At 40.7% G+C, this 20,922-nt stretch overlaps 1 long non-coding RNA gene across 1 annotated transcript; it reads right to left on the bottom strand.

The window, feature by feature from the left end:
• Positions 1-1,484: 1,484 nt before the first annotated feature.
• LOC120324246 lies at positions 1,485-7,157 on the bottom strand. Its single transcript, XR_005565410.1, has 2 exons — positions 6,992-7,157; positions 1,485-1,742 (listed from the first exon to the last, which is right to left on the bottom strand). It is a non-coding gene; the product is annotated as an uncharacterized LOC120324246 (long non-coding RNA).
• Between the last annotated feature and the right edge of the window lie 13,765 nt (positions 7,158-20,922).

Genomic DNA, 20,922 nt, shown 5'->3' with positions numbered 1-20,922 from the left:
CACTCATCCTACAGTTAATTCTAAAGTCCCACTTGAACCAAAATCTTGGTTGAGACAAAGGTGCAAACTTTCACTAATATCAACAAAGGTGAAGTGAATAAAGGTATGAGCCTTAATCATTGCTTATACTGTTATTTATCTACTCTTAGTGATCTTGGGGTAGGAAAATTATAGACTTTTCTCATAAACATCATATATGCTATTAAACACAAGAGCTTCTTCAATTTTCCAAGTGCTACAAGGAATATTGGAGCCAGGTTCTAACTTCTAGCTCAATGGTACTTCAGTCTGGCACCACTGACTTCCACAGCAGAGGTTTTTAGGCAGATGCTGACAGACACTGTGGATCTGAGGCAGAAAAACAGCCTTTAGTATTTAATGTGGTAATGAGAAAATAATCTGCCCGAGGCATGAAATACAATTGTTCATTTACACTGAAAACATATTAATGCAAAACCAGCCATTACAGTCATGGATGAGAAAAGCAGTAAAACAATAGATCCAAATCTTCCACAAGCTACACTGTTGGGGCTTTAATATTTTCTCTAAGTAGCCTCTGGGGAAATATTCCCCAGGATGCCCCTTGGCAGAGGCAGCAGGTACAAGGAGGCAAGAGGCCTTCAAACACATGTGCAAGGGGGAATTTCCCCCCATTCAGACTGATGAAATGAGCATTTTTTGCGTGTAGATAGAAAGCTTTGATCACCATGGCATGCTACAGGAAGGGAGGATCTCCCAAAATTTTTCTGGAAATTGTGTTATTTTAGTTGCTGTTTAAATGTTTATCCAAAGCGAGGAACTGAGGTTTGCCAGTGGCTGAGTTAAGCACAGGTTTCCTGAGTAATACAAGGGGCACGGATGCAGCACTGAAAATATAACTTCCTAGTCTATTAAACCAGAAACTGAGAAAGCTTGAAACACACACCTCAAATTTTCACTAGGAGAAAATAAATCAACCTGACCAGCTGCAGTGGCAAAGGAAAAGCAAAAATGAGGGGTTCTCTCTCATTTACACCTTTAAAAAACCAGATTCTTTCCAGCCCATCACATTTTCATGCTCTTCCACTGCAGCAGGAGAGCAGCACCTCTTTAATTATTGTTCAAGCCACACTCTGGATATAAAGGCTCCCAAATCACAACATGGTGTATTAGAAATATAAAAGGCAGCTTTTATTAATTACTCTTTATGGAAAACTTCAGCCTCCCCCCGAAATGGGTTATCCCTCTTTCCTCCCACCATCCCCTCACGTATTTAGGATTGGCATCCATTGCCTTTGCCCATCCTTATCCAAGAACTACATGACTGTAGCTGTTGCAAATTGATAACAGTGAGGCTTTTGCATAATATCTTAACTCTCTCTGTATTGAACTTCCACTGTTCATTGCCTTATTCCTTTCTGCCAGGTACTGCAGACACACCAACATTTCCAAGGAAGTTCAGCCTTCCTTTAGAGTCATTAAGGAAGCACAGATACGACAAAAGATTTTTGACAGCTGCAGCTTTAGTTTCAGATTGATGATTGTTTTCTATCCTCAAAATACTTCGGTGACTCAACAAACCTCTGTGACTTAAGCCTTGTATCTCTAAGTGAGCTAAACCAGACTTGGACTTCTCTATGTCCAGGAACAGGACTCTCAAATGTAATTCCCTTAGGCAATGAAGTGCCAGATAAGGTATCTGTGTACATCACGCTCTTTCCCTGGTCTCACCGACACTTTTGTTCAAAACACGGTGACAGTTCCTTTTAAAAAACAAATTAATTTGGTGTTAATGGGTGCTGATCTTCATCTCTCCAGTCCTTTGTTCCCCCTTCCACTCTGACACAGCGTTACCCTGGAGCCCACTTTGTTGGCCAGCATAAAGGAGATATGACTTACACTCCCTTTTCAGCTGGAGGAAGTGAAGAAACAACTGTCACCTTTATATCTTTTATTCCACCTTCTTATTTGAAGCTGCTTTCAGAAAAAAGTCACAGTGAACCGGCTGAGAAAAATTAAATGTAACTTTCTACCCCAAGGACAGTGGAACTCATCAAGGGAACAGATCAGACTTTTGTCCCTGAACAAATAATCAGCTTTTGAACAACTACCTGGTCTACATCTTCAGGAATAAGTTCATTCATTAGCCTCAGGGGAAAGGTAGAGGCACACATATCTTTTTATTCTTGCTGAACTGGGACCTAGAAATTATTCTGTTTGAGAAGAGCAGTTTAAAAATAGCTCATCAGGTGCCTCTCTGATCTATACCAACCCAAAATCTGAAGGGTGTTCAGCAAAGCTGCGTGAACCAGCCTGAGTTTACTTCTGGATTGCTGAAGAGACGAGAACCCCACCTTTAGAAATGACTGTTTCCTGGCAGTAGCATCAGGAGACCACCAGCAGTGCTTGTCTGGAGGCACTTCAAAGGCTTTTAAACCAGAATTTCTTTTAATTTCAGTGACGTCCTCATGGTCACTGTGTAAAAACAAACTGTGGGCATTCACTTTCCAACAGTTTAAATTGTAAAGTACTGGTGGCACAGAAATCTTTTGCTGGACACAGCAGCAGAAGGTTGTGGCTCTCAGGTGAGACACCTGGTTAAAGTTGGGAATATCTGACAGAAAGCCATTAGGTCTCGTGTCAGGCAATCAGTGATCCTGCAGAAGACCCAGGGACATTGAACTGCTTTCGTTATATCCAATATGAATACATTGGGCATTTTGGTCTCTTTCAAAAAAAAAAAAAAAAAATCAACCCCAAACACAAAGAGTTTCCAACTTCTCCCTGCCTTGTAAGCTTGAATTCCCTGATGGCTTCCCCTATCCCAAGCAAATAAATTAAAAATATGCACACCTTACAGTAGAACTTTGGTGTGAGATAAGGCTGCAGTCCCAAAGAAATCCCAGAAATAATGTTCTCGTTATGAATATTCAGATTTCCCACTTCAGAATGAAGCACTTTATGAGGGTTTTTACATGTCATTTTTCCTTCTTGCAGTCAGTGCACCAAAGGTCACAGAGAAAGAACTGGTGGAGTTCAGGGAGCTTAATTGCCTTCAAGCTTTGATATTAAACAGGGTTTATCTGCAATTATGTTTGACTTGCAGCTGAACCCATTCATTAGATGCAGAGGAAGTTGTTTGTTTGATTGTGGAGCAATAAAGCTTCCACTTTCTTACCAGGGAGTCAACACCATTATCATTTGTCAGTATAATTTTCTCCCTCTGCGGAGCAGCAACAATGGATCTTGTTTGCAAAGTGATGGGGAACAGCTTTGCACCCCGGCAGCAGCCCCGGCAGGGAGCTGGGGGTGGGAACACTGCCGGCTGTTTTCCCTCCCCCACCTCTGGATGCCTTCAATAAATAACGAAACTACAGTTTTTCACCATTCCTGGTCGGCACAGCGCACAAGGAGAGCCCCCTGCCACCACCCCTCCTGGCAGCCAGGATCCACACCCAGCACCTGAAGGAGCTGGCCCTCTGCAAATGAACCCGTGGCAACGAAAATAAAGAGAGTTTAGAGGTTTAGAGGTGAGTTTAGAATAGTTTGTTCCTCCCCCAAATTCCTGCACTCAGAGAAATCAGCTTTCAGAAGCACCTTTCCACGTATTTTTTCCCCCCTCTTAGTTCTTTTCTTGCTAGGACAAGAGTCATGAGAAGCCCAACTTAAATGAAACCAGATATTTGGGTGTTTACTTCAGTCTGCCTTGTCCATTTTTTTCTTTCCCCCACCTTCTTTTCCACGCTAATTAAAGACAAAGGAAGTAAAACACTGAGAGGACTCAAGGCAAAAGAAAACAATTCTCAGAATCTTCCGAGAAATTCTTTTTGTGAAACATTCTTTTTTTCAAGGAGTGCTGCAACTGAAATGTGGTTTTTAGAGGAAAGAAGGGGCACCACCCTGGGGAAAAATATATTGAAAAATAACAGATTTAGTGTCATGAGGAGATGGCCACAGTGAGCCACCAGATCCTCATGGCTGATGGTTCTAAGAAAGCAAAAAATATAATATGTGAGGGTAAAAAAAAAATAACTCCTCTGTTTGCCACAGAGAGATGACAAGAGCGACTATTTTTTCTTAGCTTTTCAGAAAGAAAAGCTTCATATTATAATAAAAGAAGGAGGGAGCACAGAGACCTGGTGTCTGAATGGGAAACACTGAGTAATGGGGAAAGAAATAAAAGGAGAATACTGTAAAACCCAAACAGATATCAGTAATATAAACAGATGGTCTGAATGACTGAAGCTGCTCTGAATCACTCACTAAAAATAATTAGCATTTGGGGCTTACACAACAGATTTTCCTCCATTGAGGAAACCACAAACTCAGCTCATAGCACATAAGACAAACCAGTCAAAAAACTCATCCTTTGCTCTGAAATCCTTTCAGTTCAAGTAAAATATCTGAAATCCTCTTTCAGTTTAAGTGAAATTCATTGATTTAAAGCAGTGCAAATAAGAATTGCCTATACTGACCCCAAAATAAAATATTTTGCTCTATAAAAGGAAATAAAACATGTCCAAACCTGATACAAATATTGAGTTAAAACTGGGAAGTTTAAACTGGAAGAAGGCACTGCCTTCATTTTTCTCCTAAGCAGAAAGGGTTATGTAAAAACAATCAATTTTCATAATCGACATTAGTTAGACACTGCATATTTTTTTAACCTTTCCATCTTTTAGTCTCTTCGAAGAACATTTGAGGTGTCAGTGACTGTAACACTTGTTATTCACTGAAGTCACATCTAGAGAAGAGCAATAATTGCAGTGGAAGGGCAGGACATGCAGCACCCTGCCAAGTGACAAAGTTTTAGCTGCTAATATTAACGTTTTAGTACATATAATCAATTGTTATTTGCACATAACGGCTCTGCTTGGCAAGGTGACTTACTAGGCTGTGACTTGACTTCAGCAGAGAAATATTCCCTCTGCAGCAAACCAGAGAAACATTTTGGAGAACTCAGTAGGACCAGCACTCACCCCTTGGGCAGAAGGGTTCTCAGGTGGAGTCTTTGCTCCAGAAATAAAATAAAGGGTGTGACATGGTGACACTTTTCTGCCTGCTGTCACTCTCTGATCTGGGATGATGGTACTGGTTCAGGAGAGTCTTTCCTCTGCTCACTTGGGGCTGGATAACTTAGACTACAGGTGGGGATTTAATTGACTTCATGCTCCTGTTCATCACACCAGCATTTCCACTGCTCAGCAAACCCTCCTGTCCTCTCCAGCTGCCAATCCTTTTTTTTCCCCCCCCCTTCTGAGAATCAAACACCAAAACTTTCTGATCAGCTGGGGGAAAGTGAATTAAGCTACTTTCAAGTGTAATAAAAAACGTTTAGGTGGCTTTGTTCACTTGATAGAATGAACACCTACCCTCTGCACTGCTTTCACTTCATGTACAGTTCTGACAAGGGCTATAAAATTACCTGACATTTTGTGATATGCACACTGCCATTGCCACACACAACAGGACAAGTCAGGCACCCAGGCTATAGCACTGAGAGCTGTTTGGGGCAGATTCTCTGTGCTAAAAGCATTTTTGTACGCAGTCCTGAGAGCAGAGACAGAAAACCAAGCCACAGAATGGCTGTTTCAGCTACAAGTGCTCAGGTTCCACATCAGATAGATTGTGTTTTGCTTTAAGCTACACAGGAGGGCAGAAGTTGAAACGTGATGTTTTGTAAGCACTGAGTGATGCAGGAGTGTGTATATTTAAACAGACTCACAATTATTTGGGTTGGAAGTGACCTCCAAGGGCGAATCCAACCTTTGACCAAACACCACCCTGCCAAATAAACCCGTCTGCCTGTCCCCACCCGTCCATCCCTCATTAGGCATCTGCCCTGTCAAGGGCAGCTTTTCACAGAATCACAGAATCAGCTGGGTTGGAAGGGACCTCCAAGATCATCAAGTCCAACCCTTGATCCAACCCCGCCGTGGTTCCCAGCCCATGGCACTGATGCCACATCCAGTCTGTCCTTAAACACCTCCAGGGATGGAGAATCCCCCCCTTCCCTGGGCAGCCCATTCCAATGGCTGAGCACCCTCTCTGCAAAGAAATTCTTCCTAATCTCCAACCTAACCCTCCCCTGGCACAGCTGCAGACCCAGCCCTCTTGTCTTGCTGATGGTTGCCTGGGAAAAGAGACCAACCCCCCCCTGGCTCCCCCCTCCTGTCAGGGAGTTGCAGAGAGTGAGGAGGTCTCCCCTGAGCCTCCTCTTCTCCAGGCTGAGCCCCCCCAGCTCCCTCAGCCTCTCCTCACAGCACTTGTGCTCCAGTCCCTTCCCCAGCCTCGTTGCTCTTCTCTGGCCCTGCTCCAGCCCCTCCATGTCCTTCCTGAGCTGAGGGCCCAGAACTGGACACAGCACTCCAGGGGTGGCCTCCCCAGCGCTGAGTCCAGGGGCAGAATCACTTCCCTGGCCCTGTTGGCCACCCTGTTCCTGAGCCAGGCCAGGATCCATTGGCCCTCTTGTCCCCCTGGGCACACTGGCTCCTGTTCAGCTCCCTGTCCATCCCCACTCCCAGCTCCCTTCCTGCCTGGCTGCTCTCCAGCCCCTCTGGCCCAGCCTGGAGCTGCCGGGGGTTGTTGTGGCCAAAGGGCAGGACCCGGCCCTTGGCCTGCTTGAACCTCATCCCCTTGGAATCAGCCCAACTCTCCAACCTGGGCAGGTCCCTCTGCAGAGCCCTCCTGCCTTCCAGCTGATGGACACTCCCCCCAGCTTGGTGTCATCTGCAAATTTGCTGATGATGGACTCAATCCCCTCATCTAAATCATCAATAAAGCTATTAAACAGGACTGGGCCCAACACTGATCCCTGGGGACACCACTGGTGACAGATCCCAGCTGGATGCAGCTCCATCCCCAGCACTCTCTGGGCCCAGCCCTCAGCCAGTCCCTGACCCAGCAAAGAGTGTTCCTGTCCAAGCCGTGGCTGCGGCTTTTTCCCCTCTGTTGCTCTGAGAACAGGTGACAACACCCAGAGAAAAGCCAGTGAGAGGGTCACTGTCCTTACCTTGGCCAGGGACGTCCCCCCCGGCAGCACCAACCATGGCCCTTCCCAGCTCACCCCGTTCCTCCTCCACCCCGTTCCTCCTGCAGCTCTGGGGGCGACCCAAGGGGCAACCAAAGGGTTGCCAAGAGCAACTGGTACCAACACGACACAGAACCTCTGCCCACGGCGTGCCAGAAGGTTCTAGATTCTGAGAATCATTGTGACACGAGGGCAGGACCCAGCCCTGGGCCTTGGGGAACCTCAGACCGTTGGCCTCAGCCCAGGGATTGAGACCCCTCTGGAGATCCTTCCTGCCCTCGCAGATCCACACTCCCACCCTGCCGAGAGCCTGAGGGTGCCCTCCAGCCCCTCATCTGAGCCACTGCACATTTGGAGATCACAGAGACACCATTTCAAGGCGAGATTCCGAGTTTCCTGCATTGTCAGGGCCCCTCTGTAGGAAACCACCTTTCCAATCAGACACTGATTTATTACACAGAGATCCCTGAAAAACTGTTTAGATCCACAAAACTCCAAGGCAGTTGTGTTAGAGCACATAAACAACCAGACAGGCTGTGCCTTTCCAATCATGATGATTTTTTTTTGCTGGAGAACAGGCATTTCAGTGCAATATCTGCCTCACGAAGTCTCACTTCCACTGCACAGACCTGTAGCTCTGAAAAAAATTGGAGAAAAGCTTTTTTGAAAACAGGATACGTTGGCAGAGAGACTTATTTTTGTCTTGCAAATAGTCTGCAGGGATGGTTAAGGATTTATGACTCGTTTTCCACCTAAATAAAAGAAAACCTAACATATGTCTGTGTACTTGTCTCCTAGTTTGTCTCTGGAGGTTTTGAGTGTGACTTGCCATTAGTGCAGGGCAATGAAAAGAGAGAAAAATACACCCTCTCAGGAATGTCTTATAAGCTACATCAAAAAAAGAAAGGCTGTTTTTCATTCCTTATTTATGAAAGGAAGGTAACAAGCAAAGGAAAACAGACAATGAAGAGGCATCTTCCTCCCACAACCAACTGTCAGAGTTGATGCCGGGAGAGGAATGACACTCATTTCTTCTTGCATCAGCTACTTTTCAAATCATATATATATATAATTCACAGATTAAAGATAAAAATATTTCTCTTTAAACACTTCATGAAACATCATGATTAGGACAAAGATTTTCCACTCAAGTCTCTCTTCCACCGAGAAGAATTGTTATTTTTAATGGAAATTCCACGTGCACTTAAATGGTGCAAATTAATTACTGAGGACATTTTTTTCAGTGTTTTAAGTGGAAAACTCGAATTTAGACTATGCAAACCCACTGTGTAATACAATTTCCCAGTCCTAGGATTTTTATGGAATTCTATTCATTGATTCAAAGAGATCTGCTTCCAAAGATGATTTTTACAGAAACAGCTACATCAGTGCAAGTTCCAGAAGCAAAGGTACTCCAAGGACTTTTGGGATGTTATTTTGCTTAGGACTTAAATCAGGTGTGGCCAACCTGACTGACCCCACGAGCCATTCATTGTCAATATGAAAACATTGCTGCCTTCCTGCAAAATATTTTCATTACACGTAAAAACAGGCTTACTTCTACTTATTGTTGTTGAACTTCTCAGGTTATACAGGATGAATATATTAAAAAAAATACAAATATAAAAATAAAAAACTCCTCAAAAAAATAAAAAAATAAAAAAATAAAATAAAAAATAAAAAATAAAAATCAAAAATCAAAAAAAAATCAAAAAATCAAAAAATAAAAAGGAAAAAAATAAAAAATCAAAAATTCAAAAAAAATCAAAAAATCAAAAAATCAAAAATCAAAAAATCAAAAAAAGCAGAAAAATCAAAGCAAAAAATCAAAAAACCAAAAAAAAAACCAAAAAAACAAACAAAAAAAACAAAAAAAAAAAAACAAAAACAAAAAACCAAAAAAAATCAGAAATCAAAAATAAAAAAAAAATCAAAAAATAAAAAAAATTAAAAAAATCAAAAATCACAAGATCAAAAAAATCAAAAAATTAAAAAAATCCAAAAATTAAAAAAATAAAAATAAAAAAAAACCAACCCCCCCCAAAACCGCCCCAGAAACCGCCCCAAAAAACCGCCCCAAAACCGCCCCAAAACCGCCCCAAAAAAACCAAAATAAAAGCAAAAAATACCCCCCCAAAAACAACCTCGGGACCCCCCCAAAAGACACCCAAAAAGTGAAAAAAAAACCACCCAAAAATACCCCAAAAAATACCCCAAAAAATTAAAAAAAAATAGTCCAAAAACCCCCCAAAAAATGCCAAAAAAACTCCCCAAAAAACCCAAAAAAACCCAAATAAAACCCCCAAAAAAAACCCAAAAAAACCAAAATAAAACCCCCCAAAAAAACCCGAAAAAAACCAAAATAAAACCCCCCAAAAAACCCACATAAATGCAAAAAAACCCCAAAAAAAAAATAAAAAATTAAAAAAAAAAGTAAAAAAAGAAAAAAAAAATAAAAAAAATAAAAAAAATACAAAAAATAAATCCCCAGAAATCAAAAATAAGAAAAATTAAAAATGAAAAAAAAAACCACAAAAAAACCCCCATAAAAAAAAACCCAAAACCCCACAACACCCCCCAAAAAATACCTCCAAAAATCCACAAAAAAACCCCCAAAAAAACCCACAAAAAACTCCCAAAAAAACCCAAAAAACCCCAAAACCCGAAACGAAAAAAACCCAAAAACAAACCAAAAAACCCACCCAAAAAACCCAAAAAAAACCCACACAAAAAAACCCGAAAAAACCCCAGAAAAACCCCAAACCGAACATATAAAAAGAAAAACCCAAAAAAACCCCCAAAACCGAAACAGAAAAAAACCCAAAAAAACCCCCAAAACCGAAACAGAAAAAAACCCAAAACCCCCGAAAAACCAAATAGAAAAAAAACCAAAACCTAAAACATAAACAACCACAAAAACCTAAAACATAAACAACCACAAAAACCTAAAACATAAACAACCACAAAAACCTAAAACATAAACAACCACAAAAACCTAAAACATAAACAACCACAAAAACCTAAAACATAAACAACCACAAAAACCTAAAACATAAACAACCACAAAAACCTAAAACATAAACAACCACAAAAACCTAAAACATAAACAACCACAAAATAAAAGAAATAAAAATAAAAAATAAAAACAAAACAAAAACCAAAATCAAACAAAAAACCCCACAGAAAACAAAACAAACAAACAACAACAAAAAAAACCCCAAAGCCCCAAAAAAGTGTAGAGCATGACTGAGCAAGGGAAAAGCAATTTGTGGAAATTATTAAGGAGGAAAATAAAAGTTGTTCCATGAGGGAACTGGGAACCACAAGCAGAGGGAAGGACGACTGGAAGGGAAAGACTTGGATAATAGCTTGAACTGTGTTTTGTGTGTGTTTGGGTTTTTTCAAATGCCTGATAATTCAGCAATTTTGAAATAAGTGAAAAAAAGGAACTTCTACCACTGGAGAACGAAGGGAAAAAAGGCCAGGAACTTAAGCAGCTACAGTTCTGCTACTAATGGGCTAAACAGCTCTCAAGCCCTTCCAAAATTTGGAGCGGGGGTTTGGACCGGGGTCCTTCATCCCTCTGCTCAGTGCACTACACCTCTAATCACTCCATATGACAGGAGACTGATGGTCCCATTTGGGCCAAGAATGGAAACTTTCCTTCACCTTATTCAAAACTCTCAGTTGCCATGCAGAGCCTCTGTTTGGATTTATTACAAATAAGCTTTTAAAGTATCATCTACCTCCAAATAGCGAATTTGTGCCAAAATTTAAACCCCAAAGCTTTGAAAAAGAGAAAAAACATATTAAAAAAAAAATACATTACACAAATCCACATGCAGCTACTTTTGAAGACAGGATCAGGTATAAGAGCTTTTTCCTCAGACTAGCACAGATGACACACTGGAATACTTTAAAAAAATACATTAAAAATGTACAGGGTCCAGGTTGGAGATGGATTTTATTAAGGTGTGTTCATCTATGCAGCAAATGTGCTAAAAAATGAGGGATTTTTATTGAGCAGTAGATTGCCCTCACCAAATCATTTCTAGTCCTTTAGACTTTTTAAATTTTATATCTTTAGACTATTATTGTGTAATATAGATTCCTTCCCATTAGATTGTATGTGCTGGGTGAGTTTTTACCACTGGTATACTCAGCTCCAAAGCAGGTTTTCCAGTGAATATCCTTCATTTTATGTTGTAGGAAAGACAGAAAAAAAGCAAATCAAAAGGTACACACACTTTCTCAGTTTTACTAAGAAAGCTTTTACCAGCTCAGGGACATCTGCTTGAGCCACCACCACTGTCACACCCCAAAAAACCCCAAAAACCTGGAGATATGTTTAGGAAAAACATAATACAGAAACATCCAGTGTTTTTAGAAAGAAAAACATCTACAGAAACCCGTTTGCAACTCTGTTTTGTGCTGTTGAATGAGGATGTGAGAACCCTCCTGCTCCAGAGAAATTAATGTCACAAAACTTATCAGTGCTGATCAGGACAGGGGAATTCTGGAGCACAGCTGAGTCAGCAACACCCACAACAAGAATTCAGCTGTGGGGCTCTTGGAAGGATGCAAACAACTTCAACAACTACAGGAGATGAAGTTGTTGGAGAAAACAAACTGTTTATATAAAGGAAGTACAAGGAAAATGATGTACAATTAAGGCTGAACTACATATCCTATTATATCTATAATAGGATTACACTACATATATGTATAATTAGTTTTTCTTGCACATCAAGAGTCTGACTGTGCCCAGAACCACTGGGTTTGTTGAGGTCACAGCCTGCAGCTGAGTACCTGAGTGTTCTGCAATCCCTCATCTAATCTTGGAAAGAAATGGGCTTTGCTTAAACAGGCTGAGAATTCAAGCCCTTGACCAGAACACTGGTGAACAGGCTGCCAGCCAACAGCCCCAGCACGTGGCTTACAGTCAGATGCTTTTTATCTGTTCAAATACTACAACAAACTCAGCAGCCAGCTCATGATTCCTGTTTCACAACTGAAAATAGCAGATCAGAAGCCTCCCACTTCAGTATTTCCTTCGTGGCTAAGAAGCCTTCCCTCTGCTCTCCAAATCACAAAAGGTAATCTTCACCCTCTAACAAGAAAAAGATGTATTTTTCAGTTTAGAATGTAAGTTTATTACCTTATTGTTGATATTGATTGACAACAAATTGGCACAAGTAGAATTTTTTTTAGATTTTCTTTAGCACCTGAAAAAGTTGTTACAAGCTGGAAAAGTGACAGTTTTACAAAGGAAGAAGAACCTCACATGATGATATTTTCTAGACCTCACATGGTGATATTTTCTAGGCCTCACGTACATCTGACAGGAATAGTTTCAAAATCATCCATTAGAGCTCTGCAATGAAATTAAATAACAGCATGAAAATAGCATGATGCCCTTACAGCAGCTGAGCAGAATATTCTTGAAAACTATTAAAGCAAGGGAAAACAATGCAGAAGTGTGACATGCTGGGGAAAGATGGGGGAAAAGGGAGGATTAATACATTTAAATAAAAATAAAATAAAAAAAAAAAAAAAAAAAACAAAAACAAAAAAAAACCAACCCACCCCCCAAAAAACCCAAAAACGCCGCAAGCAAGCCCCCCAAAATAAAATAAAGAATAAAAGACCAAAAAAAAAAAATACAAAAAAACCCCAAAAGATAAAGCACCCCCAAAAAAAGAAAGCACCCCAAAAAAAATAAAGCACCCCAAAAAAAATAAAGCACCCAAAAAAAAAATAAAGCACCCAAAAAAAAAATAAAACACCCAAAAAAAAATAAAACACCCAAAAAAAAATAAAACACCAAAAGTACCAAAAGGATTAATACACTTAAATACATTAATAAGGAAGAAAAGTACAAGACTTTCACAAAAAGACATTCTCTATCTTTACTAATCCTATAAATAACACCTCAAAAATTGTAGTCTTTGAAAATGTGAATAGAATAGACAAGACACCAGATAAAGAAATAGAAAATTGGTAAGATATGAAAGAAATTGTTTAAGCATTGCATGAGAACACATGATGCAGAAGGAGGGTACCTTCCTTTGCCTAGAGAACAAAGGTGATGATTAGGACCACTTAAGTGTCCTAATATTGGGAATGTTGGGACCCTGCAGGAGCCAGAAGTTGTAGGAGTTTGTCACATTACAAACTGTGTTATCTGTCATTGACACATGTGGGGAAAGGAATCTGAATTTTGATCCAGAACCTCAGTGCCTGGAATTTGATTACAATGCCTGCTATTGAAGCCCTCCTGTTTAGCCATAATTAAAAATAGAAAGGTGGTCAGACTCCTTCTTTGTAGAGCAAGCTGAGCTCAGACTGGCACCTGTGAGGAGATGCCAGCACCCTGTGCCCCTGTGCCTCCTCTGAAAAGCCAACAGCTGGCTCTTTTATCCCTTTTTTTCTAAATGAAAAGGAGAACAATGGTTTAGTCAAAAAGGATTAAGGGTATAAGTGAAAACAAACAATGAATTTAAACTGGCCTCAGGTTTTTTTCAATCTGTGTAAATAGGACAATCCTGAAAAAGATGGTTCATTCAGCTGATTGACTGAGGGCTGCTTTAAAGGTAACAATCCAAGGATGATCCAGAAGTTGCTGAACAAGATTCTGGCTCCTTAATACAGGAGGAAAACACAAAGTTTCCCTGCTCAATAGTAAAGAACTGCAAAAAATAGACTGGTAAAATAGAAATAATTAGTTAGCACGAAACTGCCTGAGTGCCAAGACACGGGAGTGACAAATGACCAGAGCAACCCATCTGGGGCCAGAGCAGCATTCCCAAGGTCCCTGACACAGAGCAGCATTCCCAAGGTCCCTCTGCCACAGAGCAGCATTCCCAAGGTCCCTCTGCCACAGAGCAGCATTCCCAAGGTCCCTCTGCCACAGAGCAGCATTCCCAAGGTCCCTCTGCCACAGAGCAGCAGCAGCTGCCAAGGAAAGAACACAAGCAGAGGATGCAGAAATATTTACACACACAGAAATCAGTGATTCATGACTTCATCTCTTCACTTAATAGCCCCAAAAGCATTTTGCTTCCTTTAGTTTGTCTAAAGGAATTGCTCAGCAAAATCACCCATATTTTTATAGCCACATATCCTGCTAATTCTGTGTAAAATGTAAGGTGATTCTGATTAATGGCCATTTACACAAGGGCCAAGCCCAGCCCTGAGGCTCCTTGCAGAGCCTCCACAAGTTGCTCCTCTCTTCCCACAGGAAGTCTCTCTGTGTTGATCCTGCCTTTTATTATTTTGTGGGATAATTTATGCCCTCTCACAGTTGAGGTCTGTGTCTCCAAGGGGCAATTATTTTATTATGGCATAGATTTTATCCACAGTTTATTTAGAAACAAAAACGATATGCAAGTGTTATTACCATTTGGAAGGGGAGGGGTAAGAAGAAATCGTGTTAGAATGGTCAAACTTTTTAGTCCATTTCCTTACAAGAGCTGGTTTTGTGTTACACAGTGGTTAATAAGAAATTACATTTATATACATAAAAACCTCAGTAGAACAGGCTGTTCTGTATTTTTTCCTGTGCCCACATTAACTCCAAGGCAGATGCACATGTTCAGACAGACAGTCCCTACACTGCAGCCATTCCCAAAGAAAGCCTGGACACGCTGCAAAGTGGCACTGGGGATGAGATGCCTGGAGCAGTAATCCCTGTTTACATACAGCCACTGAAGCTAAGAGAGATAAACAGCTTTATTTTAATCAGGAAACATTAAAAGTATAGGCAGAGTGGACACATTTATTACACAGATAAATCCCTCTGATGGATCCCAGAGACTGAGAATCCCATTACTGAAAGGACAAAGAGGTCCTTGATGCAAGTAGGGCAGAATGTAACCAAGAAATAGTCTCCATTTTCATGCTTAAGGTCTAATACACAAACTTTTGGCACAAAAGAGACTGCAAACACCATAAAAACCTTCCAGTTATGCAGAAAAGAATTCTCAGGCTACAGCTGGTCAGCACTGGGCTCAGAGTGGTATTAGGAGATATATTTTTCCTGAATAGGTTCCTTCTGAAATAGCAATTTGCAGGAAACATTGGGTTTCGTATATTGTTTTCCCTGTGGTATTTTGCTTTAGGAGATTAGGAGACAGCAGCATTCTGTCATTTTTCAGGTGGAAAAGTTCCTGGTTTTACATTTCAAACGATGTGGGTTTATCTTAAAAAAAAAGTAATCTATAATAGAAAATTAAAAACAAACAAAAAACCCCCAAAACAAACAAACAAAACCACACACACACAAAAAAACCCCCACCTATCTACAAAGTTTTCTGCATCATAGATTTCCACTGATTTTCTAGTACTTTCTGCCCCTTCTCCCTCACCTTTTTTTTTTTTAATGCCTGGAATTCAAACCTTTCCTCTCTGACCCCCCAGGGCCTGCACTGATGGCTTTCAGAGGGTCATGGCTCAGAGACCCATTTGGTACCACTTGGAAAGGCACAAATGTTTCAGCTCCTTAATCTCTTTGTGGTTTGAACTTTAGGGGGGAAAAAAACCCAAAACCATCAAATGGAAGAGATGGGAGTTCACTGAATTAGCAGATGAGCAGAAAATCCATGCCAGAGGGCACTCATGCCTTTTTAAAAGATGAGGGACAGGTCCCAAGTCTCTTCTCACTAAGAAACTTTAATATTAAAGACCTTTTTAGATGTGTTTCCCAGTGCTCCAGAGAAAGCCAGCCCAGGGAATCCCTGGGACCTGACGGTGCCACAGCACTGCAACAAGAAACACTCAGTGAAAGTATTGTTAAATCTGTGCCACCACCAGGAAACAAATACACATTGCAGCCACCCAGCAGTGGAAATGAAAGGATAACAGAGGATTTTCTGTGTTCAGTGCCAGCTGAAATATCCAGGGAAGGGCAGTTGCACAGGACCCTTCCCCTTATCCCACCTGACTGGCAGAGGATGCATCTGCCCATAAATACTTTGCATTTTACAGCAGTAAGTGTATTAAGAATATGATTTTTCCACAGTTACAGCAAGTTACAGAAGGCAATCAAAAGATATGCATTTTTAGGTCTCTGAAGATAAAGGCCAAGACAGTAAATTAATTCCAAACTGGGGGAAAAAACCCCACCAAACACTCAAAATGAAGTGTCTACTCAGAAGAATTGTATATTATAAAATACAGAACTTTATCACTGATAGTGTCCCTCTCCTGTGGACACTGTGCACTTACATACTCTGCTTTTCACAATATCAGTATATTTATTAGAAACAACTCTTCCTTACAATGGATTCCTCTGCCTTGCTATTCCACACCTACATGAACATGAAGGGATGACAGGAAAACAAAAGCAGCTATTAAAATATTAATGCATATCCATCAGGTAGATAGGGGAATAACTTCATACAGGAGAGAAGAAGGAAGAGTGTATCTCTGATTTCCAACCCAGAGGGGTTTTCTTGAAGCACATCTGTGCTTCTCAGAAGATATTGAGGTTCCAGGCCAAGGAAAACACCATGAAATCTTGGTTATAACCAGAATTTATGGTGCTTGATATCTGCACATGAGTTACTGGATACTATTGTTGAAGATTTTACCTTTCGACCAGACCATTTATCAAATGTAATTAATGTGTCAGACTTCAATTTGAAAACTTTGCACTTATAATACTAATTTCTCCATATTAGGGGGATTATCCACACCAAGTTTAGCAAGAGAAATGTCAGTGATCAGACTGAAAATACAATAGCTTGGTTATTTTGTAACTCAGTGTCCATATTTTACAGATAGTACAAGGCAAAATAAAACAAAACAGTCCCATTTCACTTTTCATGGACCAAAAAATACTACAGAATCGAGTAGGAGTGTCACAGAGGGACTTTAAAAGGCAGTGAGTTTAAAGGAGTGCTAATAAATCACTGCAGAAGTCTGCACTTAATTCAGTTTTCATCCTTATTCCCAAGATCCTCATTCAGACAGACAGGAAATAGCTCAAATTTGGGCAAACCCATGAATGCTTTTACCATTATGGTGCAATTCCCACGTGGCATTAATTTGCCTTGAGGTTGGCACCCCAAACCAAACTTCTGGGACTGCAAGCAGGGGAGAGCCACTTAATGTGATTGAAATGTTCAGCCTTCAAACTGAGCTCTACAGAAAGCTTAGGGACAAAACTGCTGTTATTTCATAGGTTTTGGGTTGTCCATTAAGGTTTTAAGTTACAGAAATAGGCAAAATAATTTACATAGAGACTAAAAAGCCTAAGTGCCTAATCTAGTTACTTTTTAAATCTCTCTGGACACCTGTACCTACATCTTTAGGCACCCAAGCACTACTTAGAGGAGCAAAAATGTTGCTACTTCTTTGCAAAACAGTTCCCAGGAGCCTGACAGAGCCTGCTGGGCACTGCCAAATTTAAGGAAAAAAATAATCTTAATTTACTTCCTGACCCTCCAGCACAGTTTTTTCATTTCCCTTTTCAGAAAGTCAGATGATGAAGAGCCCAAACAACTTTTCCAAGTCACATATGACCCTGACTGCTCTCAAGTGCACACTGTGCTCCGGGCAGACAGAATTTCTCAACACCTTTTTTTCATAAGGAGTGAATCTAATAGAAAAAAACCCAGTTAAAATCCAAAAATCAGTCATGTGCAGTATCCTACTGCATTACCAAGGTGATGTAATTACAAGTAGCATCCAATTCTCATGCTGGTTGAGAGTTATTAGTTTTGCTCTACTACGGTTTGGAAAAAAAATAATTAAAAAAAAATCAAACTTCATTAAAGTGAAAATGAATATCAAGGGGAGTGATTGCAGCTCATGTCTATTCATTTCTTTTCCAGCTGCTTTTAAAGACTCATTTACCAAAACTGGAATGAAGCACCAAATATTGTCATGTTTGGTGTACTGGATGTTTCAGTGTATTCTTTCTTTCAAGGTTTAAAACCAGTTTTCACTGAGTGCAAGTTTCCAAAAAACAAACCCCACCCTTTTCCCAGCATCTACAGGAAACTTGTCCATAAAATTGTCTCTCAGGGATGGCAAAAACATGAACTTCATGGGTTTTTTTCCTGAGCAAGCTGGGCTTCACTTTGGGCAGCATCTCCGCTGTCACAGGTTTTCCAAGGAGGTTCTGTGGTGGGTGAAGCTCTAAAAACTATAGTTTGACTTCTATTGGGCTACAATTCCCTAAACATCACACAACTTTACTTTCCAGCGTGAGAAGTCCCACGGAAATGGCAAGATACTGACAGAGTTTAATAACAAAAAAAACAAGATTAATCTGTCACACGGATCCACAACAGAGACAACCCTTAAAGGCCTGAGTGGCTGCACAAAACATTTCTCCTTCTCATTTTGAGTGTTACTCTCAAAGTATGGCAAAACAAAACCAAACCAAAGCAATCCACATTTTAAAGAGCTTCATTATGGAGGAACCACTGAAAACTCAAAAGCAAGGAAAGATCAGTGCTTTGTGCCTCTCTTGGCACCTGGGGAGCCACTTTAAGGCCGTGCACTTGGGAGCAGGTTTTTATTCATATTATATATGGAGCTGTAAAGTAACTCCTGGATCAAACTGCAGCACAGCAGCAAATACATTTAAGGCAGTAAGTGCTATCAGAAACAACACCAAGATGGACTCAAGCCCACACACCTCTTACTATTTTTATTTACTTATTTCTAAGGCAATAGCTTCTGCCCCAATGGATAGCACTGAAGAAAATTATCCCTTCATAGTTAAATAGTAAAGAAACAAAGTTAGACCTTCTGGGCTCATTTTGTGCACACAAAGCTTTCAGTCTGTACAAGTACAGGGGCCTCCAACAGGAATGATTTCAGATTTCATGCCATTAAAGCCTCATTCTTAACACTCTGCTCAGCTCACATGAGCTGCATTTTCTTTATATTGATAAAAGCCATCACAACGTCCTCACCCCTTTCTTTTCAAAAAACCCCCCAAACTTCCATTTGGATTGTGACATTTGTTGCCACAATCCCTGTCAAACACTGATGCAAACACTAAAATTATCATTTCAGCACTTATTTTTCAGTTTGAATGAAGGTTTTGGAGTGTTTTGAGGTTTCTTTTTAACTCCTTGCTTCTACAGGGATGAGCACTTAGTTTTTAGAAATGCTTTCTCCAGCTTTCATCTAACTAAAATATTTCTTCCTTCAAAGGCCAAGGAAAAGCCTCACTAAAGCAAAAGATGATGTTCATTAAACATCGTATTTATCTACATATACAAGTCAGACTGCCAACAATTTTTTTTAAAAAAAGTAGACTCCTTTATTTCATGGCAGATCTCATTTAAGTATGGGTCTTCCTGTAAGAAATAGTAAATGTTAAAGGCAGCATCTTAACCTTTCAAAATACATCTAATATTTCTGTTTATTAAATTTCTGAAAGTCCAGCTTTGCTTTCTTGGCTTTAAGCAGAATATATTTCCTCACTTTGAGAGATAATTAGCCTAAATATAGGTGTGTGTATATAATAGGTTAGTAACAAACTACCTGTCTCCCTCAAAAACCTACTGCTAAAGGCAAAAAGGGTGAAGAAATGACTGAAAGAGCTGCTGTGCTGTTTCTAAGCTTATTTAGAGAGTGTAACTAGTCTTTCAGCCTTAGATGAACAAATTGAGGCTGGAAAGGACCAGAGCTCTTGGTTTGCCCCAAGAGCCCCACATTGAAGCACAGCAGGTCCCACCTGCCAGCAGCAGGGGCTTTGATGGGATCTGTGCAGCAGGGCTGGGCTCCATAGCCAGGGAAAACCCAGCCTTTGAGTCGTGACAGATTTTCCTCCCATCACTGGGAGGCGACCTTTGCGCCCACAGCTCTGCAGCTCCATTTACCAAACGCCTCCTGAATTATAGAAAAGAGCTGCTCTCCCAGGGATTTGCATCCTGCAGATCACAAGTGCCTTTCCTTCCACTCTGAAGCCAACTTTGCTGCCAGGCACAGCAGTCCTGTGGAAAACCTCGCTGTGAAAAAGTTACTTAAAAAGGGACATTGTGCTTTGCTTGGTCTCTGAGCAGCCAGAAACAACAGCAGTTTTCTCTTTGACAAGCTGAGTGCCACTCACACAAACTCCCAAAGCACACCCAGCACTGGCAGGGCTCAGGGAGGGGAGAGAAAAGCCTTGATGGGCAAGTCATTACTGCAGGCTGTGGACTGAACCCCAGCATTTGGCAGGGCCCCAGAAACCTCCCAGCATCTCACTGCCCTTCCTGTCCTTTGTCCAAAGGGTACTGACTCGTGCAGAAGCTCATGTAGATATTACTTACTGTGGAAAATAACATCCACAGGGAAATTCTCACTGAAGTTGCAGCATTTTTGTTCCCCCCACGCTGCAATATTTGAAGGTGGCACAGGTCACTAAAAGGAACTTTACCAAGGCCCTGCCTCACATCTGTACAGTCATACACACAAAATTTATCTGTTTATATAGACAACTGTCTGTACTAAGCTCATTACTAGGGTTTTACATATCTTACTTAAGGTGGAATGGCATTTTAACAGTGTAACTATTTGAACAAAAGTACCTGAGTCTTGTTTTAATATTAGGTTTATGTATCTACTATTTGAACCTATTTCAAGCCCTCCCTTCATTTCCCAACAAATTATTGCCAGAGCTACAGTACATGCCACTAAAGCATTCACACACTATGAGCAATCCAGTTTATATTCCAAGACTGCTTGCTTTAATATGACCTGTTCTTCCTGAAGGAAGAAAACATGGATCAGCAGAAAAATTAAATCCCAAGAATAGGACAATGAAAACAGAGTTGGTCTTGAAAAAGTAGAGCTGAACTTTCTGATAGAATTGCAGAATTGTTTAGGTTGGAAAAGGCCTTTAAGGTCATCGAGTCCAATCATTCCCCAGCACTGCCAAGCCCTCCACTAAACCATGTCCCCAGGCACCA

Source organism: Pipra filicauda, unplaced genomic scaffold (genome assembly GCF_003945595.2).
Source record: "Pipra filicauda isolate LSUMZ 115617 unplaced genomic scaffold, ASM394559v2 scaffold471_size599564_pilon, whole genome shotgun sequence".
NCBI classification, from domain to species: Eukaryota; Metazoa; Chordata; class Aves; order Passeriformes; family Pipridae; genus Pipra; species Pipra filicauda.
Note: the sequence above shows the minus strand (reverse complement) of the source record. Positions and strands in the feature narration are given on the sequence as shown.